Genomic DNA, 19,491 nt, shown 5'->3' on the forward strand with positions numbered 1-19,491 from the left:
CACTCCACAATTCACCCTACACGCCCCACGAGCTAAGCACATGATAAGAGAGAATCTACAAGACTAATATATTTTTAGACTGTTTTAGACTGTATATTTTTATTGAGCACGGCTAAGCCTTTGCAGGCTATGTCCTTTTTACACACACTAACACCACTGCAGCGCAGAGTGGCCAACGGCATCGTCACATCCATTTGTCGCGGCAGCTATGGCCCAGCCCTGGACTCGCTGAACAGCTCGAGCGGCACCCTGCCGCCCGGGCAGGAGCAGTCCTTGCGCCAGCTGCTGAAACGTTTGCAGGGCATGCGAAAAATGGACACGTTGATCGCCTGCGAAGCGCTAATCGATGAGCTGCAGCTGCCCGAATTGGACGCCAGTGTAATTACCAGCATGGACACTTATATACCGAGCAGAGTGCTGGCGCAGATTTATGAGCAGATGCTCACGTCCAGTTTCGGCGAGTTCTATAAACAGCTGGAGCACTTGCAATGGGTGGAGCACACGATAATACGGCACACGCTGATACTCTACGAGCACTGCACCAAATTGAAGGCGGCGCAGCGAACGCTCGACCGGCTGCAGTCCATGTCTGGCCTCAAAATGGAACTGTATATCCTATATGCGCTGCTGCTGTTCATCGGCCTTTATTTGGCATCGTTTTTCTTTTGAGTGAATGAACACTTTCACCTGCTGCCTTCTTGCCACGCCTGCAAGCCGTGTGCCGCTCAGACGTTTCAATTAAATGCGCACAACGTTTACCAATTTCTACGCACACATGTGACCGCCCCGCCTCGCCCATCCGTCTGTCCGGAGTTGGCATTTTGAAAAATAGATTTCTAAAACGTTTAAGCTGCTGCATGTGTCTTGAATTTTAAACTTGAGCTTCATATTAAAATTTGCGGCAAGGTGAATGCAACCTAGACGCTGCCTAGCCACCCTCCCCTGACAATGGAGCCAACCCCCATTGTAGCATATGCCTGCGCCGCCAAATAGCACAAACGTGACCAAAAGTTTTTGTGACTCTTCTTTGTGCATTGTTGGGCAGGCGATCATTTATCTTAAATGCCAAGTCCTGGAGCTGGGGCTGGCTCCATTTCTTTGTATGCTGCTGCTGCTGCTGCTGCGTCCTAACGTCTTCTTTTGGGGCACCTTTAGATTATATTTTCTAGGGTTGGGCAGGCTGGTCATAGCTAGGCAACACACCGTCCTGCGTTGCCAGGGGGCAACGGAAGCAGCTCGCGCGGGTTGTTTAATAAGCGGATGGTCTAGCGGAAGTGGACGCTGCCGAAATTCATGAACCTAAGCGGCTTTAAAACTCGGGACAACGCCCGGCTGAGTTATTAGTTCGAGTCCGAGCTGGCGAAAGCGTGACCAATGAGCTTAGTAGGGTAAGAATGATTTAGGCGAAAAGCAAGTTTAAGTAAATTCACAATGAAAATCGAAAATTTGAAAATGCTCTCAAGAGGAACTAATGAGAGATTTCAAGCCAAGAGCAACAACTGTTTAAAAATGTAAGGAAATTAAAGAATTTTCTTCAATAAGAACGGGCAATATCTATATCTATAAGGACCCTTAACTGTAGTCAAAAATGTAATTTGACTCGGATATCTTTTTGTAACTACTTCGATTAAGGAGTAAATATTGATACAATTTTATTGGTATGTTTAATTTGAATTCCTTAAACGGAACTTGATAGAATCTCAGTTTATTTCTTGCAAAGGGCAATGGAAATTTTTTATGCCGGAGTTTTGCTATAAGCACAGCTGCTTATAAAACTTTTCGAAAAACAATTACAGTGCAAACACAGACCCAAAGAGAGGGAGGACAGTTGCGTCCCGCACTCATAACTTTTAAATTTTGTTGTTTGCTCTCAGACTTTCTGCAACGAGTTGTTGTGCGTGTGTGTGTGTGTGTGCGTGTGTGTGTGTGCGTGTGTGGGCGTCGTCCTTCCCAGCTACACCTTTGTGTTGTCTTATTAAAATTGCAAAAATTTTAATCTTTCTGAAAAGTATTTTACATATTCTATAGATTTCTCTAGTAGGACTCGTGCTCGTAATGTCCCTATTGGGTTTTCATAGCAGCCCAGACTCGAGCTCAGAATTTATGTATGTATTCAGGCATCACAATTTCCCATGCTCGCAGAGCAATAAAAGCCATATCCTGTATAACGTTTTACCACCTAACCCCACGTCCCCCGACTCCCCTCCCCTGGCCCTGGCCACAGCACAACTTGAACATTGGCTGTTGCCGTTGGCAGACCTGGCAAAAGTTTTTGTCCTTGCCAACGACGTAAAATTTTTATAGACACACGTAGATGTGTGTGTGTGTGTGTGTTGGTGTTGGTGTGTGTGTGTGTGTTGGTGTGTGTGCTTAAATCCCAGTTTACTACTTTAGGTGTTTACCACACAAAGGCCAAAGCCGCCGCCGCTTCTCGCTGCAATCGTCGAATTATGCAGAAATCATGGCTTACCCGACGGGGAGGGGGGACGGGGGGCTTGGGGGTGGAAGAGGAGCCAAAACTGAGGCGGAGACGGAAACTGAGATTGTTTCTGGCGCTTGATGAAAGATTTTTATCATGCAAATAGTTGGATAGACCTGGGCGCTGGAATTGCTGCCACTTTTTATGGTAGCTACTAAATTGGATTTATATCGGCATCTGTTGGATTTTCGCTGCTGCCTGCTGTGCTTTAAGCCTGGCCGAGGCATGGAAAAACTTTGAACATTTATCAACTCGCCTCGCAATATGTTTTAATCATATTTATCACAGGCAACTTTCTCTCTCTCTCTCTCTCTCTCTTTTGTTGGGATGCCAGTCACACAGGCTGGCGGCCATTTAACGTGACCATGCCCACTTAACCTATTGACATTTGACTTGGGCCCCCAAAATCCACACCAAACCGAAAATGACTTTCGTATATTTAACGAACCAGCAAAATCTTCTGCTTCAATACAAAAGAAATACGAGTATATGGATATCCATTTGGCCCGAGGGCGCGTTGTCCTTTTTGCGTTAGCTATTGTTGTTGCTGCCGTTGTTGTTATACCCTGCTCGCCTTGTGTGTGAGTTGGGCATAGGGATGTTGTGCCGAGGTATGTGACAGGCAGAAGGCGGCATTTTCGTCCACATGCAGTGCACATGCTCTTGATTAAGTCGGTAAGCTGAGTCGAGCTGGTAAAGTCCGGTCTTCAACTCGATATCTCTGAAATTCGATATACATATAGTATCCTATATCATGCTCAGAACATATTTATTTGTTTTTATCGAAGTCTTTCTCACTGTTAACCGATAATGGAATGTGCAATGCCGTCTTGAAACTCTTTGTGTATATACAGAACCTGAATTTTTAATCTTGCCTAGGAACTCGTTAATAATATACAGATCGTGACTACTTCTTGGAACTTCTAGAGTATATACTGGTCCGGGATATTTCATCTTCCTAGATGACTATTTCATTATCCTCGCTGCCTCGCCTCGTTCTACAAAGTCTAAACAAAGTCTCAAAGTTTCAATGCGCTTTGCTTTGGTCTCTTCACATTTGAGTATGCCTTGCGCAGGGTATATGCTAGTCGGTCACTTCCGACTTAAGTATTCTTGTTTGTTATTGTTGTTGCTGTAGCTTTGTCCTGTTGTACGCTATAATTCCGTGCGCGTGCTGAGCGGCTCGCGGCTCGCGGCGTTGTCCTGTGCGTTGTTCTGCGTTGTTGCCTTTTGCCTTTATCTAATTTATTTCCCTTTTCTTGGCCTCCAGCCTCAGCCACGGCTGCGGCTTATTTGCATTTGCTTGTTAATTTAAAGCATCTTCCATCATTTGTTGTTGCCACTGGCTGGCCTCCCCCCCGTAAGACGGCTTCAGTTTCCCCATTGTCGATACTTTTGGATTGAGTTGCCGTTTTCCGTTGCTTGTTTGGCATTGATGATGGCATTATTATTATTATTATTTTTATATGTTGGCGCCTTCTACATTTCTTTGTGTTGTTGCTGCTGCTGGTGCTGTTTTTTTTCCTGTTTGTCGACTTCTTATTTGGCATTACTTCCGCTTCCGTTGGCTGCCACCAGTCGCCATTATCATCATCAGCTCCTGCAGCTCCTTCAGCTCCTTCAGCTGCTATTTGCATGTTGCCATTGTTGCCGGCACAAAAAGAAGCAGAAAGTGTGGAGTGGAAAACTTTTTCGTTTTTCACATTTCGTTGTGCGCTTTCTTTGACATTTCATTAAAATTGATTTCATTAAATTGTGCGTAAAGTGAATTATGTCGCGCTGCTCAAATTAAATGTACCAAAATTTATGTTCGCCTCTATTGAATTTTAATGATAGGATTTTGATTTCATTAATTATGGCTACGGGTTCATGGGACAGCAGCGAATTCGGCAGCTAAATGATTAATGGCTAAAACGTGCTGCGAAAATTTACAAGAGCAGTTTTTAATTCCAGAAATTAGAAGCCTATTTGAAGAGAAATTAATTAAAATTGGAAAATGCAGCTGAAATCGAATATAAAAAGGAAATAAATAAAAAATTCCCCATTAAATGAATATTTTTAGTAAAATACGAAATAATTCGGAATATTATAGAAGAATCTGCAAATAATCGGAATAAATAGGAACAAGTAAGAGGTTCTAGTCGGGAGCTCCCGACTAGTGGATACCCTTAACCCTCTTCTTCCAACATCAAATGCATATATATATTCTATTTTAGAAGCTAAATGTTAAGTTTGGTGACTCTAGCTCTTATTATTTACCAAAATTGCCCAAAAAAAGGAGTAAGTTATCGGTTATCGGAAACAAACTCGATCTGCGCAGGCACTAGGAGCACCTACATCTAAAATTTCAAGTCTCTAGCTCTTATAGGTTCTGAGATCCTTTACGGACAGACAGAAAAAGCCAAACTTCGTGAAAATCGGATGAGATTTGGCCGAGATATGGGGGTGGTCATTTTTGACCCATGTCTATATACGAATCTTGGGGTAAGATTTGGACTTGAATTTCGACTAAAAAATCGGTGTTCAGATTTGAATGTCAGATTAATCTATAGGGAAAACCATGAAAAAAAGCCAAACTTCGTGAAAATCGGATGAGATTTGGCCGAGATATGGGGGTGGTCATTTTTGACCCATGTCTATATACGAATCTTGGGGTAAGTTTTGGACATGAATTTCGACAAAAAAATCGGTGTTCAGATTTGAATGCCAGATTAATCTAGAGGGAAAGCCATGAAGAAAAAGCCAATCTTCGTGAAAATCGGATGAGATTTGGCCGAGATATGGGGGTGGTCATTTTTGACCCATGTCTATATACGAATCTTGGGGTAAGATTTGGACATGAATTTCGACTAAAAAATCGGTGTTCAGATTTGAATGCCACATTAATCTAGAGGGAAAACCATGAAGAAAAAGCCAATCTTCGTGAAAATCGGATGAGATTTGGCCGAGATATGGGGGTGGTCATTTTTGACCCATGTCTATATACGAATCTTGGGGTAAGATTTGGACATGAATTTCGACTAAAAAATCGGTGTTCAGATTTGAATGTCAGATTAATCTATAGGGAAAACCATGAAGAAAAAGCCAAACTTCGTGAAAATCGGATGAGATTTGGCCGAGATATGGGGGTGGTAATTTTTGACCCATGTCTACATGCGAATCTTGGGGTAAGATTTGGACTTGAATTTCGACCAAATAATCGGTGTCGAGATTTGAATGTCAGATTAATCTATAGGGAAAACCATGAAGACAAAGCCAAACTTCGTGAAAATCGGATGAGATTTGGCCGAGATATGGGGGTGGTCATTTTTGACCCATGTCTACATGCGAATCTTGGGGTAAGATTTGGACTTGAATTTCGACCAAATAATCGGTGTCGAGATTTGAATGCCACATTAATCTAGAGGGAAAACCATGAAGAAAAAGCCAATCTTCGTGAAAATCGGATGAGATTTGGCCGAGATATGGGGGTGGTCATTTTTGACCCATGTCTATATACGAATCTTGGGGTAAGATTTGGACTTGAATTTCGACTAAAAAATCGGTGTTCAGATTTGAATGTCAGATTAATCTATAGGGAAAACCATGAAGAAAAAGCCAAACTTCGTGAAAATCGGATGAGATTTGGCCGAGATATGGGGGTGGTCATTTTTGACCCATGTCTATATACGAATCTTGGGGTAAGATTTGGACATGAATTTCGACTAAAAAATCTGTGTTCAGATTTAAATGCCAGATTAATCTAGAGGGAAAACCATGAAGAAAAGGCCAAACTTCGTGAAAATCGGATGAGATTTGGCCGAGATATGGGGGTGGTAATTTTTGACCCATGTCTACATGCGAATCTTGGGGTAAGATTTGGACTTGAATTTCGACCAAATAATCGGTGTCGAGATTTGAATGCCACATTAATCTAGAGGGAAAACCATGAAGAAAAAGCCAAACTTCGTGAAAATCGGATGAGATTTCGCCGAGATATGGGGGTGGTCATTTTTGACCCATGTCTATATACGAATCTTGGGGTAAGATTTGGACATGAATTTCGACTAAAAAATCGGTGTTCAGATTTGCATGTTGCCATTGTTGCCGGCACAAAAAGAAGCAGAAAGTGTGGAGTGGAAAACTTTTTCGTTTTTCACATTTCGTTGTGCGCTTTTCTTTTGACATTTTCATTAAAAATTGTGCGTAAAGTGAATTATGTCGCGCTGCTCAAATTAAATGTACCAAAATTTATGTTCGCCTCTATTGAATTTTAATGATAGGATTTTGATTTCATTAATTATGGCTACGGGTTCATGGGACAGCAGCGAATTCGGCAGCTAAATGATTAATGGCTAAAACGTGCTGCGAAAATTTACAAGAGCAGTTTTTAATTCCAGAAATTAGAAGCCTATTTGAAGAGAAATTAATTAAAATTGGAAAATGCAGCTGAAATCGAATATAAAAAGGAAATAAATAAAAAATTCCCCATTAAATGAATATTTTTAGTAAAATACGAAATAATTCGGAATATTATAGAAGAATCTGCAAATAATCGGAATAAATAGGAACAAGTAAGAGGTTCTAGTCGGGAGCTCCCGACTAGTGGATACCCTTAACCCTCTTCTTCCAACATCAAATGCATATATATATTCTATTTTAGAAGCTAAATGTTAAGTTTGGTGACTCTAGCTCTTATTATTTACCAAAATTGCCCAAAAAAAGGAGTAAGTTATCGGTTATCGGAAACAAACTCGATCTGCGCAGGCACTAGGAGCACCTACATCTAAAATTTCAAGTCTCTAGCTCTTATAGGTTCTGAGATCCTTTACGGACAGACAGAAAAAGCCAAACTTCGTGAAAATCGGATGAGATTTGGCCGAGATATGGGGGTGGTCATTTTTGACCCATGTCTATATACGAATCTTGGGGTAAGATTTGGACTTGAATTTCGACTAAAAAATCGGTGTTCAGATTTGAATGTCAGATTAATCTATAGGGAAAACCATGAAAAAAAGCCAAACTTCGTGAAAATCGGATGAGATTTGGCCGAGATATGGGGGTGGTCATTTTTGACCCATGTCTATATACGAATCTTGGGGTAAGTTTTGGACATGAATTTCGACAAAAAAATCGGTGTTCAGATTTGAATGCCAGATTAATCTAGAGGGAAAGCCATGAAGAAAAAGCCAATCTTCGTGAAAATCGGATGAGATTTGGCCGAGATATGGGGGTGGTCATTTTTGACCCATGTCTATATACGAATCTTGGGGTAAGATTTGGACATGAATTTCGACTAAAAAATCGGTGTTCAGATTTGAATGCCACATTAATCTAGAGGGAAAACCATGAAGAAAAAGCCAATCTTCGTGAAAATCGGATGAGATTTGGCCGAGATATGGGGGTGGTCATTTTTGACCCATGTCTATATACGAATCTTGGGGTAAGATTTGGACATGAATTTCGACTAAAAAATCGGTGTTCAGATTTGAATGTCAGATTAATCTATAGGGAAAACCATGAAGAAAAAGCCAAACTTCGTGAAAATCGGATGAGATTTGGCCGAGATATGGGGGTGGTAATTTTTGACCCATGTCTACATGCGAATCTTGGGGTAAGATTTGGACTTGAATTTCGACCAAATAATCGGTGTCGAGATTTGAATGTCAGATTAATCTATAGGGAAAACCATGAAGACAAAGCCAAACTTCGTGAAAATCGGATGAGATTTGGCCGAGATATGGGGGTGGTCATTTTTGACCCATGTCTACATGCGAATCTTGGGGTAAGATTTGGACTTGAATTTCGACCAAATAATCGGTGTCGAGATTTGAATGCCACATTAATCTAGAGGGAAAACCATGAAGAAAAAGCCAATCTTCGTGAAAATCGGATGAGATTTGGCCGAGATATGGGGGTGGTCATTTTTGACCCATGTCTATATACGAATCTTGGGGTAAGATTTGGACTTGAATTTCGACTAAAAAATCGGTGTTCAGATTTGAATGTCAGATTAATCTATAGGGAAAACCATGAAGAAAAAGCCAAACTTCGTGAAAATCGGATGAGATTTGGCCGAGATATGGGGGTGGTCATTTTTGACCCATGTCTATATACGAATCTTGGGGTAAGATTTGGACATGAATTTCGACTAAAAAATCTGTGTTCAGATTTAAATGCCAGATTAATCTAGAGGGAAAACCATGAAGAAAAGGCCAAACTTCGTGAAAATCGGATGAGATTTGGCCGAGATATGGGGGTGGTAATTTTTGACCCATGTCTACATGCGAATCTTGGGGTAAGATTTGGACTTGAATTTCGACCAAATAATCGGTGTCGAGATTTGAATGCCACATTAATCTAGAGGGAAAACCATGAAGAAAAAGCCAAACTTCGTGAAAATCGGATGAGATTTCGCCGAGATATGGGGGTGGTCATTTTTGACCCATGTCTATATACGAATCTTGGGGTAAGATTTGGACATGAATTTCGACTAAAAAATCGGTGTTCAGATTTGAATGCCAGATTAATCTAGAGGGAAAACCATGAAGAAAAGGCCAAACTTCGTGAAAATCGGATGAGATTTGGCCGAGATATGGGGGTGGTAATTTTTGACCCATGTCTATATACGAATCTTGGGGTAAGATTTTGACATGAATTTCGACTAAAAAATCGGTGTTCAGATTTGAATGCCAGATTAATCTAGAGGGAAAACCATGAAGAAAAGGCCAAACTTCGTGAAAATCGGATGAGATTTGGCCGAGATATGGGGGTGGTAATTTTTTACCCATGTCTACATGCGAATCTTGGGGTAAGATTTGGACTTGAATTTCGACCAAATAATCGGTGTCGAGATTTGAATGCCACATTAATCTAGAGGGAAAACCATGAAGAAAAAGCCAATCTTCGTGAAAATCGGATGAGATTTGGCCGAGATATGGGGGTGGTCATTTTTGACCCATGTCTATATACGAATCTTGGGGTAAGATTTGGACTTGAATTTCGACTAAAAAATCGGTGTTCAGATTTGAATGTCAGATTAATCTATAGGGAAAACCATGAAGAAAAAGCCAAACTTCGTGAAAATCGGATGAGATTTGGCCGAGATATGGGGGTGGTCATTTTTGACCCATGTCTATATACGAATCTTGGGGTAAGATTTGGACTTGAATTTCGACTAAAAAATCGGTGTTCAGATTTGAATGTCAGATTAATCTATAGGGAAAACCATGAAGAAAAAGCCAAACTTCGTGAAAATCGGATGAGATTTCGCCGAGATATGGGGGTGGTCATTTTTGACCCATGTCTATATACGAATCTTGGGGTAAGATTTGGACATGAATTTCGACTAAAAAATCGGTGTTCAGATTTGAATGTCAGATTAATCTAGAGGGAAAGCCATGAAGAAAAGGCCAAACTTCGTGAAAATCGGATGAGATTTGGCCGAGATATGGGGGTGGTAATTTTTGACCCATGTCTATATACGAATCTTGGGGTAAGATTTTGACATGAATTTCGACTAAAAAATCGGTGTTCAGATTTGAATGCCAGATTAATCTAGAGGGAAAACCATGAAGAAAAGGCCAAACTTCGTGAAAATCGGATGAGATCTGGCCGAGATATGGGGGTGGTAATTTTTGACCCATGTCTACATGCGAATCTTGGGGTAAGATTTGGACTTGAATTTCGACCAAATAATCGGTGTCGAGATTTGAATGCCACATTAATCTAGAGGGAAAACCATGAAGAAAAAGCCAAACTTCGTGAAAATCGGATGAGATTTGGCCGAGATATGGGGGTGGTCATTTTTGACCCATGTCTATCTACGAATCTTGGGGTAAGATTTGGACATGAATTTCGACTAAAAAATCGGTGTTCAGATTTGAATGCCAGATTAATCTAGAGGGAAAACCATGAAGAAAAAGCCAAACTTTGTGAAAATCGGATGAGATTTGGCCGAGTTATGGGGGTGGTAATTTTTGACCCATGTCTATATACGAATCTTAGGGTAAGATTTGGACTTGAATTTCGACCAAATAATCGGTGTCGAGATTTGAATGCCACATTAATCTAGAGGGAAAACCATGAAGAAAAAGCCAAACTTCGTGAAAATCGGATGAGATTTGGCCGAGATATGGGGGTGGTCATTTTTGACTCATGTCTATATACGAATCTTGGGGTAAGATTTGGACTTGAATTTCGACCAAATAATCGGTGTCGAGATTTGAATGCCACATTAATCTAGAGGGAAAACCATGAAGAAAAAGCCAAACTTTGTGAAAATCGGATGAGATTTGGCCGAGATATGGGGGTGGCAAATTTTTGACCCATGTCTATATACGAATCTTGGGGTAAGATTTGGACATGAATTTTGACTAAAAAATCGGTGTTCAGATTTGAATGCCAGATTAATCTAGAGAGAAAACCATGAAGAAAAAGCCAAACTTCGTGAAAATCGGATGGGATTTGGCCGAGATATGGGGGTGGTAATTTTTGACCCATGTCTATACACGAATCTTGGGGTAAGATTTGGACTTGAATTTCGACCAAGAAATCGGTATTCAGATTTGAATGCCACATTAATCTAGAGGGAAAACCATGAAGAAAAAGCCAAACTTCGTGAAAATCGGATGAGATTTGGCCGAGATATGGGGGTGGTCATTTTTGACCCATGTCTATATACGAATCTTGGGGTAAGATTTGGACATGAATTTCGACTAAAAAATCGGTGTTCAGATTTGAATGCCAGATTAATCTAGAGGGAAAACCATGAAGAAAAGGCCAAACTTCGTGAAAATCGGATGAGATTTGGCCGAGATATGGGGGTGGTAATTTTTCACCCATGTCTACATGCGAATCTTGGGGTAAGATTTGGACTTGAATTTCGACCAAATAATCGGTGTCGAGATTTGAATGCCACATTAATCAAGAGGGAAAACCATGAAGAAAAAGCCAAACTTCGTGAAAATCGGATGAGATTTGGCCGAGATATGGGGGTGGTCATTTTTGACCCATGTCTATATACGAATCTTGGGGTAAGATTTGGACATGAATTTCGACTAAAAAATCGGTGTTCAGATTTGAATGCCAGATTAATCAAGAGGGAAAACCATGAAGAAAAAGCCAAACTTCGTGAAAATCGGATGAGATTTGGCCGAGATATGGGGGTGGTCATTTTTGACCCATGTCTATATACGAATCTTGGGGTAAGATTTGGACATGAATTTCGACTAAAAAATCGGTGTTCAGATTTGAATGCCAGATTAATCTAGAGGGAAAACCATGAAGAAAAAGCCAAACTTTGTGAAAATCGGATGAGATTTGGCCGAGTTATGGGGGTGGTAATTTTTGACCCATGTCTATATACGAATCTTGGGGTAAGATTTGGACTTGAATTTCGACCAAATAATCGGTGTCGAGATTTGAATGCCACATTAATCTAGAGGGAATACCATGAAGAAAAAGCCAAACTTCGTGAAAATCGGATGAGATTTGGCCGAGATATGGGGGTGGTCATTTTTGACCCATGTCTATATACGAATCTTGGGGTAAGATTTGGACTTGAATTTCGACTAAAAAATCGGTGTTCAGATTTGAATGTCAGATTAATCTATAGGGAAAACCATGAAGAAAAAGCCAAACTTCGTGAAAATCGGATGAGATTTGGCCGAGATATGGGGGTGGTCATTTTTGACCCATGTCTATAAACGAATCTTGGGGTAAGATTTGGACTTGAATTTCGACCAAATAATCGGTGTCGAGATTTGAATGCCACATTAATCTAGAGGGAAAACCATAAAGAAAAATCCAAACTTCGTGAAAATCGGATGAGATTTGGCCGAGATATGGGGGTGGTAAATTTTTGACCCATGTCTATATACGAATCTTGGGGTAAGATTTGGACATGAATTTTGACTAAAAAATCGGTGTTCAGATTTGAATGCCAGATTAATCTAGAGGGAAAACCATGAAGAAAAAGCCAAACTTCGTGAAAATCGGATGAGATTTGGCCGAGATATGGGGCTGGTCATTTTTGACCCATGTCTATATACGAATCTTGGGGTAAGATTTGGACATGAATTTTGACTAAAAATCGGTGTTCAGATTTGAATGCCAGATTAATCTAGAGGGAAAACCATGAAGAAAAAGCCAAACTTCGTGAAAATCGGATGAGATTTGGCCGAGATATGAGGGTGGTCATTTTTGACCCATGTCTACATAGGAATCTTGGGGTAAGATTTGGACTTGAATTTCGACCAAGAAACCGGTGTCGAGATTTGAATGCCACATTAATCTAAAGGGAAAACCATGAAGAAAAAGCCAAACTTTGTGAAAATCGGATGAGATTTGGCCGAGATATGGGGGTGGTAAATTTTTGACCCATGTCTATATAGGAATTTTGGGGTAAGATTTGGACATGAATTTCGACCAAAAAATCGGTGTCGAGATTTGAATGCCAGATTAATCTAGAGGGAAAACCATGAAGAAAAAGCCAAACTTCGTGAAAATCGGATGAGATTTGGCCGAGATATGGGGGTGGTAATTTTTGACCCATGTCTACATAGGAATCTTGGGGTAAGATTTGGACTTGAATTTCGACCAAGAAACCGGTGTCGAGATTTGAATGCCACATTAATCTAAAGGGAAAACCATGAAGAAAAAGCCAAACTTTGTGAAAATCGGATGAGATTTGGCCGAGATATGGGGGTGGTAAATTATTGACCCATGTCTATATAGGAATTTTGGGGTAAGATTTGGACATGAATTTCGACCAAAAAATCGGTGTCGAGATTTGAATGCCAGATTAATCTAGAGGGAAAACCATGAAGAAAAAGCCAAACTTCGTGAAAATCGGATGAGATTTGGCCGAGATATGGGGGTGGTAATTTTTGACCCATGTCTATATAGGAATTTTGGGGTAAGATTTGGACATGAATTTCGACCAAATAATCGGTGTCGAGATTTGAATGCCACATTAGTCTAGAGGGAAAACCATGAAGAAAAAGCCAAACTTCGTGAAAATCGGATGAGATTTGGCCGAGATATGGGGGTGGTAATTTTTGACCCATGTCTACATGCGAATCTTGGGGTAAGATTTGGACATGAATTTCGACCAATAAATCGGTGTCGAGATTTGAATGCCAGATTAATCTAGAGGGAAAACCATGAAGAAAAAGCCAAACTTCGTGAAAATCGGATGAGATTTGACCGAGATATGGGGGTGGTAATTTTTGACCCATGTCTACATACGAATCTTGGGGTAAGATTTGGACTTGAATTTCGACTAAATAATCGGTGTTCAGATTTGAATGTCAGATTAATCTAGAGGGAAAACCATGAAGAAAAAGCCAAACTTCGTGAAAATCGGATGAGATTTGGCCGAGATATGGGGGTGGTAATTTTTGACCCATGTCTACATAGGAATCTTGGGGTAAGATTTGGACTTGAATTTCGACCAAGAAACCGGTGTCGAGATTTGAATGCCACATTAATCTAAAGGGAAAACCATGAAGAAAAAGCCAAACTTTGTGAAAATCGGATGAGATTTGGCCGAGATATGGGGGTGGTAAATTATTGACCCATGTCTATATAGGAATTTTGGGGTAAGATTTGGACATGAATTTCGACCAAAAAATCGGTGTCGAGATTTGAATGCCAGATTAATCTAGAGGGAAAACCATGAAGAAAAAGCCAAACTTCGTGAAAATCGGATGAGATTTGGCCGAGATATGGGGGTGGTAATTTTTGACCCATGTCTATATAGGAATTTTGGGGTAAGATTTGGACATGAATTTCGACCAAATAATCGGTGTCGAGATTTGAATGCCACATTAGTCTAGAGGGAAAACCATGAAGAAAAAGCCAAACTTCGTGAAAATCGGATGAGATTTGGCCGAGATATGGGGGTGGTAATTTTTGACCCATGTCTACATGCGAATCTTGGGGTAAGATTTGGACATGAATTTCGACCAATAAATCGGTGTCGAGATTTGAATGCCAGATTAATCTAGAGGGAAAACCATGAAGAAAAAGCCAAACTTCGTGAAAATCGGATGAGATTTGACCGAGATATGGGGGTGGTAATTTTTGACCCATGTCTACATACGAATCTTGGGGTAAGATTTGGACTTGAATTTCGACTAAATAATCGGTGTTCAGATTTGAATGTCAGATTAATCTAAAGGGAAAACCGTGAAGAAAAATCCTATATCATATATATATGCTATTTTAGAAGCTATATGTCAAGTTTGGTGACTCAAGTTCTTATTATTTACCAAAATTGCCCAAAAAACAGGATATCGATTTCGATTTTTATCGATTGCTTGGAAACGGAGTAAGTTATCGATTATCGGAAACAAACTCGATCTGCGCGGGAACTAGGAGCACCTACATCAAGTCTCTAGCTCTTATAGGTTCTGAGATCATTGCGTTCATTCATACGGACGGACGGACAGACAGACGGATATGGCTAGATCGACTCGGCTATTGATGCTGATCAAGTATATATATACTTTATGGGGTCGGAGATGCTTCCTTCTGCCTGTTACATACATTTGGATTTTGCACAAATACAATATACCCTTTTTACCCATTTTTAATGGGTTCAGGGTATAAAAATTATGACTGGGTTTAGTCCGAATAGTTTTGTTGTTAATTAAATCTAGTTTCTAGAACCAAACCTTGCGGAAATCGGATGAGGTTAAATAGAGTTATGGGAGTGGGAAATTCCGACCTATGTCTATAAGGATATTTAAGGGCACCATTTTCATATAAATTTTGAGCTCTTACGGTATGTGCTGCGCAGTTTTATATATGGAGATAATTAAAGAAAAAAACCTAAATAATTAACACTAAATAAGTATATTTTTATATAATTAAAGCAATAAACCTAATTAATTAGCACTTTTTAATATGACTAAAGTGCAGTTTTTTAGGCCTGTGGTGGGTTAAGCTATCTGAAAAAAAGGGAAACTTTGACGTTTGTGCAATTAAGAGCTTACAATAAATACGCGCAATTAATGTGCAAATTATTTATTCAGTTGTAAAATGTTTGTGGTTCATTATTGGTCACATTGCATTTAAATGCATTTCAGGACAAACGCGCAAAATGTTATTTTACGGCTAATTGAAATTCAATATGATGGAAACAAAAAAAAAAAAAAAAAAAAATTGAACATTGTCAGGCACTTTAAGCCTTAAAGTTGTCGCTAACCGCAAAGCACCTGCCGCCGCACGTGTTAATGACTGTGCCCGTAATGCTAAAGGGGTTGGTGCAGTGGTGGCTGGGGGGGTAGGTGGGGCACGGGTGTTTCATAACCCCAACAGTTGTGATTGTGTGCGTCCGCAAATGCGGCCGTGAGCAGTCGCACATAATCCTTAATGCAAACATGCAGGATACAGCTGGGCACAGGACGCACAGGTAGACAGTGCTGCCAATTTGACCACGGGCCACTGCCAAATTTATGCACTACACACACACTCGCACACACACACACCCGCCCACATTGGCCATTGCACAAACTAACTGCGCGTTTTGGGTTTTGGTTTAGGCAAATGGAATATTTAATTAAAACAAGCGCAGGCAAAACTCAACTAGAGCTGAGCGCGTGACACGACAGCTTGCGATAAATGCGTGTGCTAGCACGAGGTGAAGAAAGAGTCAAATAAATAGCTGTGCATAAGAGACTCCTAATGTGACTCGAGCTATATTTAAGAAGGTGCAGTAAAAAGCCTAACTAGAGCGGAGCGCGTGACACGACAGCTCCCGGCAAAAAATGCCGTGGGAGCACGCGCTTAAAAAAATTGTGAAGTATTGTAGATCTATGCATTCGAGAAACTGCATAACAAATAATATATCTCTAGCTTTAATGCATCATGCGATATGTGTAAGCAATCCAATTTGACAATCGATACTTATCGGCTTGGCACAAAAGCCGAAAGATATCGATAAGCTATAGATGAACTTGATTTGGTCCGGCAATAAGAATATGCACGTTCTGAATTTAAGCTTTTAGCTGTATCTAGCTTCTAAAGTTCCCGAGATCGACATATTCAGAGTATATTTAATGCGCTTTTATGTGTTCTATTGTTGAATTAAGTGCGGCTCTTTAGCTTTTTATCAAGCTAAATTAAAGATGGATTTGGTTCAGGTAGAGATAATATAGATACTATATTGTTATTTATATTATATTTGGGGCTGGTTTAAGAATAGGAATTCCGGATTCAAGTTGATTCGATTCCAAAACCGATTTGTGGATGCAATGCCTTCGATTCGTAGGCCAGCACGTGCTCATCTCTGGCCAAGCTCCAGCTCCATGCACACACACTCCCGAACTCACGCTCACACATTCGAGCTGCATACGGAGCACGGCATGCGGCAGCTGCTGCCAGCGGCACCTGTAACCAGGTGCTGCCAGGGAGCTGTTGAGCATAGACATATATAGAAATTTGTGGTCAGAGCCGGCATTTAATAAAACTGCGGCCGCACTTGAAAGTCAACGCCATATGCACATGATATTTTAATGGCAATTTTAGCTAGTCAAAAATGAAAAGAAAAACAGATTATTTGTTATATCATTTATGGTTATTCGTGTGAGCACATAACATTTAAATGTTATGCAGCGCTGGCTTTCAACGCCTACCCTCGGATGATGATCTTGATGATGGTGTTGCCCGACGCCCTCGGAGAAGCTCAAAGCTCAAGACACTTTGCCACAATAAAAGTGTGGCCATAAAATTATATTGTCCACGCAGTGCTCTGTGCTGTCCGGCAATATTCCAAGCCCAAATCGCTCCCGGCTAAGCCCTCATCATGCGAGAGTGTCTAAGTGTGTGTGTGTGTGTGTGTGGAATGTGTGCTTGTATTTTTATTATGCTAATAATACGCACTGGAATGGTCTAACCAATGGGGCTTTAACAGTTAACTTGGAGTATTATGGCAGCTGCAAGAGAGGGACGGCGAGAGGGGTGGGTTGGCCTCATATATATGTGCGCCTAGAAGCAGGCACTGATTTTGTGATTTTGTGACTGTGCCGTTTTTATTACAGTTTAATAACTTAAATCCGCATTGCAAATTTATGGGCATTTAAATATACATACTTTTATTTGTATATTATTTATAACAGCTGCTTGAGGTATTTATGTTTGACCGACAAAAATATGAAAGGCCTCTTAAATATTTACAAGCTTTTCGTGTGGGGCATTTTTTTTTATGTTCGCCTTGATTTTTGTTCTGTTTTTTTGGTTTTGCTGTAGAATAAAGTGGATTTTGGCTTGAGCGGAGCTGATCTTTGCCTTGGCCAAGAGCCTCTAAGCTGTTGGAACGCCTTGCGAATGGTTTTTGGGAAAAGACTTAAAATGCATGCACAGCTTTTTATTATAAACAAGTTAAGTCCCCTTGATCATAAAGTTCGGGGTTTAAACCTGATGTGTACTCCGAGTCCACTTCATGTCCTCTCTAACTATATTCAAATAGTCACATTCCTTTGGTTCGTTGATTTCTTGTTAGTCAAATGCAAATTCCTTGATTTCCTGATTTAAAATTCAATTCAATTTGGTTGCCCGTCCTGGTTGTTGTGCAATTAAATCAAGCGTGGCGCTGTCTTTGTATTAACAGTTCATTTTAATAATAGCTCGGCTTACACAGCAACAAGACACAGGAGCGCGCACAGGAGCAAGTCCTTGTAATGAAGCCCTAATGCCGTCGCCTGGCTTTCATGTTTGCCTTAACACGTGTACAAGACATTTGGGAAGGCAGGCGGAGACGGAGTCAAAGTCGGAGCGGGGGGCAGCCTCCTGCCCCATTGTTTAGAGGGGGTTGCTCGAGTGCGTGCCAAAAGCATGTCAAGATTAATGTCTCAGCTCATTAGGAAGCTAATTTGTCATGTGTTTTGTGTGTGTGTATGTGTTTTTTTGTTTGTGCACGCGCGACTTTAAATTTTCAACACTTTAATTGAAAAATGCCTCAAGGTAGAGTGCAAAAAAGCACTCGAAATTACCAAAACTTCTGTTGCCAGCAATGCGGGGATTAACTGTGTTTAAGTGCCACTCAGAGAGAGAGAGAGAGTGAGAGAAAGAGAGAGAGAGAGAGAGAGAGAGAAGGAGAGAGAACAGGACATTCCGCGCGTAGCTAATTTATGGCCAACCCCTTTCACTTTCGCCGCCAAGGAAACGGCGAAAAGAAAACGCAATGAAAAGCCTTTGCCTTTGCAGTGCATAAATCTTAAACCGCAAGGAATGAGCGCCGGAAAAGCGGATTACTTGCCGTGCATTGAAACAATTTATTTTATTGGGTTTTCCTTCTATTTATTTTTTTTTTGTCAACGCAGGATTTGTGCCTGCGCCTTGTATTTTTTCTTCCCATTTTTTGTGCACGGCGCACCCCTTTGTAGGCGTTGCGACCGGTTCGCGTTGACAGTTTTAAAACAAAACTTGTCTACTTTGCAGTTCGTAAAATATGCAGACATTGCAGACATTTCCATATTGAGATTGGAATACATTTAGTTATCTCCAGAGGAGCCGCAGGAGCCGCACGATGTTGGCTGCTTGCAGAAGTTGTGAACTTTTGTTTAACCCAACCAAATGCGGTTTTAATTGTTTTATTGCTTCTGCTGCTTTTTAGTTGCAAATGAAAAAAAAAGCTAACTAACAGAGAGAAAGCAGTTTAAGAAGTGAGAAAATTACAAGTAAGAAAAAGTCAGCATTGAGAATTGATAAACGCCTTATTAAACTGGTATTTCCTAAGGAAAACACTTTAGCTTAGGCCTGCTCATGGGGCTTTGAAGCTTGGAATGAACATTTGCCTTGCATTTCAGAAGGTCGCTGGTTCAAATTGCTCTCATTTTATGGATTCTATCGAACTGGATGTATGGTATTGATAGCTGGGGAGTCAACTATAACATACGCATTCATGTTAAAGAGCCTTTTCTGGATAGGAATTCCTTGAATTCTAATAAGGCATATGAGTATTGGCCTAGTTATTGACTTAGTTGACCTGCTCGCCGTTAAGAATCGTATTTTAATTTCCTTTTTCT

This window comes from Drosophila novamexicana, unplaced genomic scaffold (assembly GCF_003285875.2).
Source record: "Drosophila novamexicana strain 15010-1031.04,08,12 unplaced genomic scaffold, DnovRS2.1 tig00000564-arrow-pilon, whole genome shotgun sequence".
In the NCBI taxonomy this organism is placed as follows: Eukaryota; Metazoa; Arthropoda; class Insecta; order Diptera; family Drosophilidae; genus Drosophila; species Drosophila novamexicana.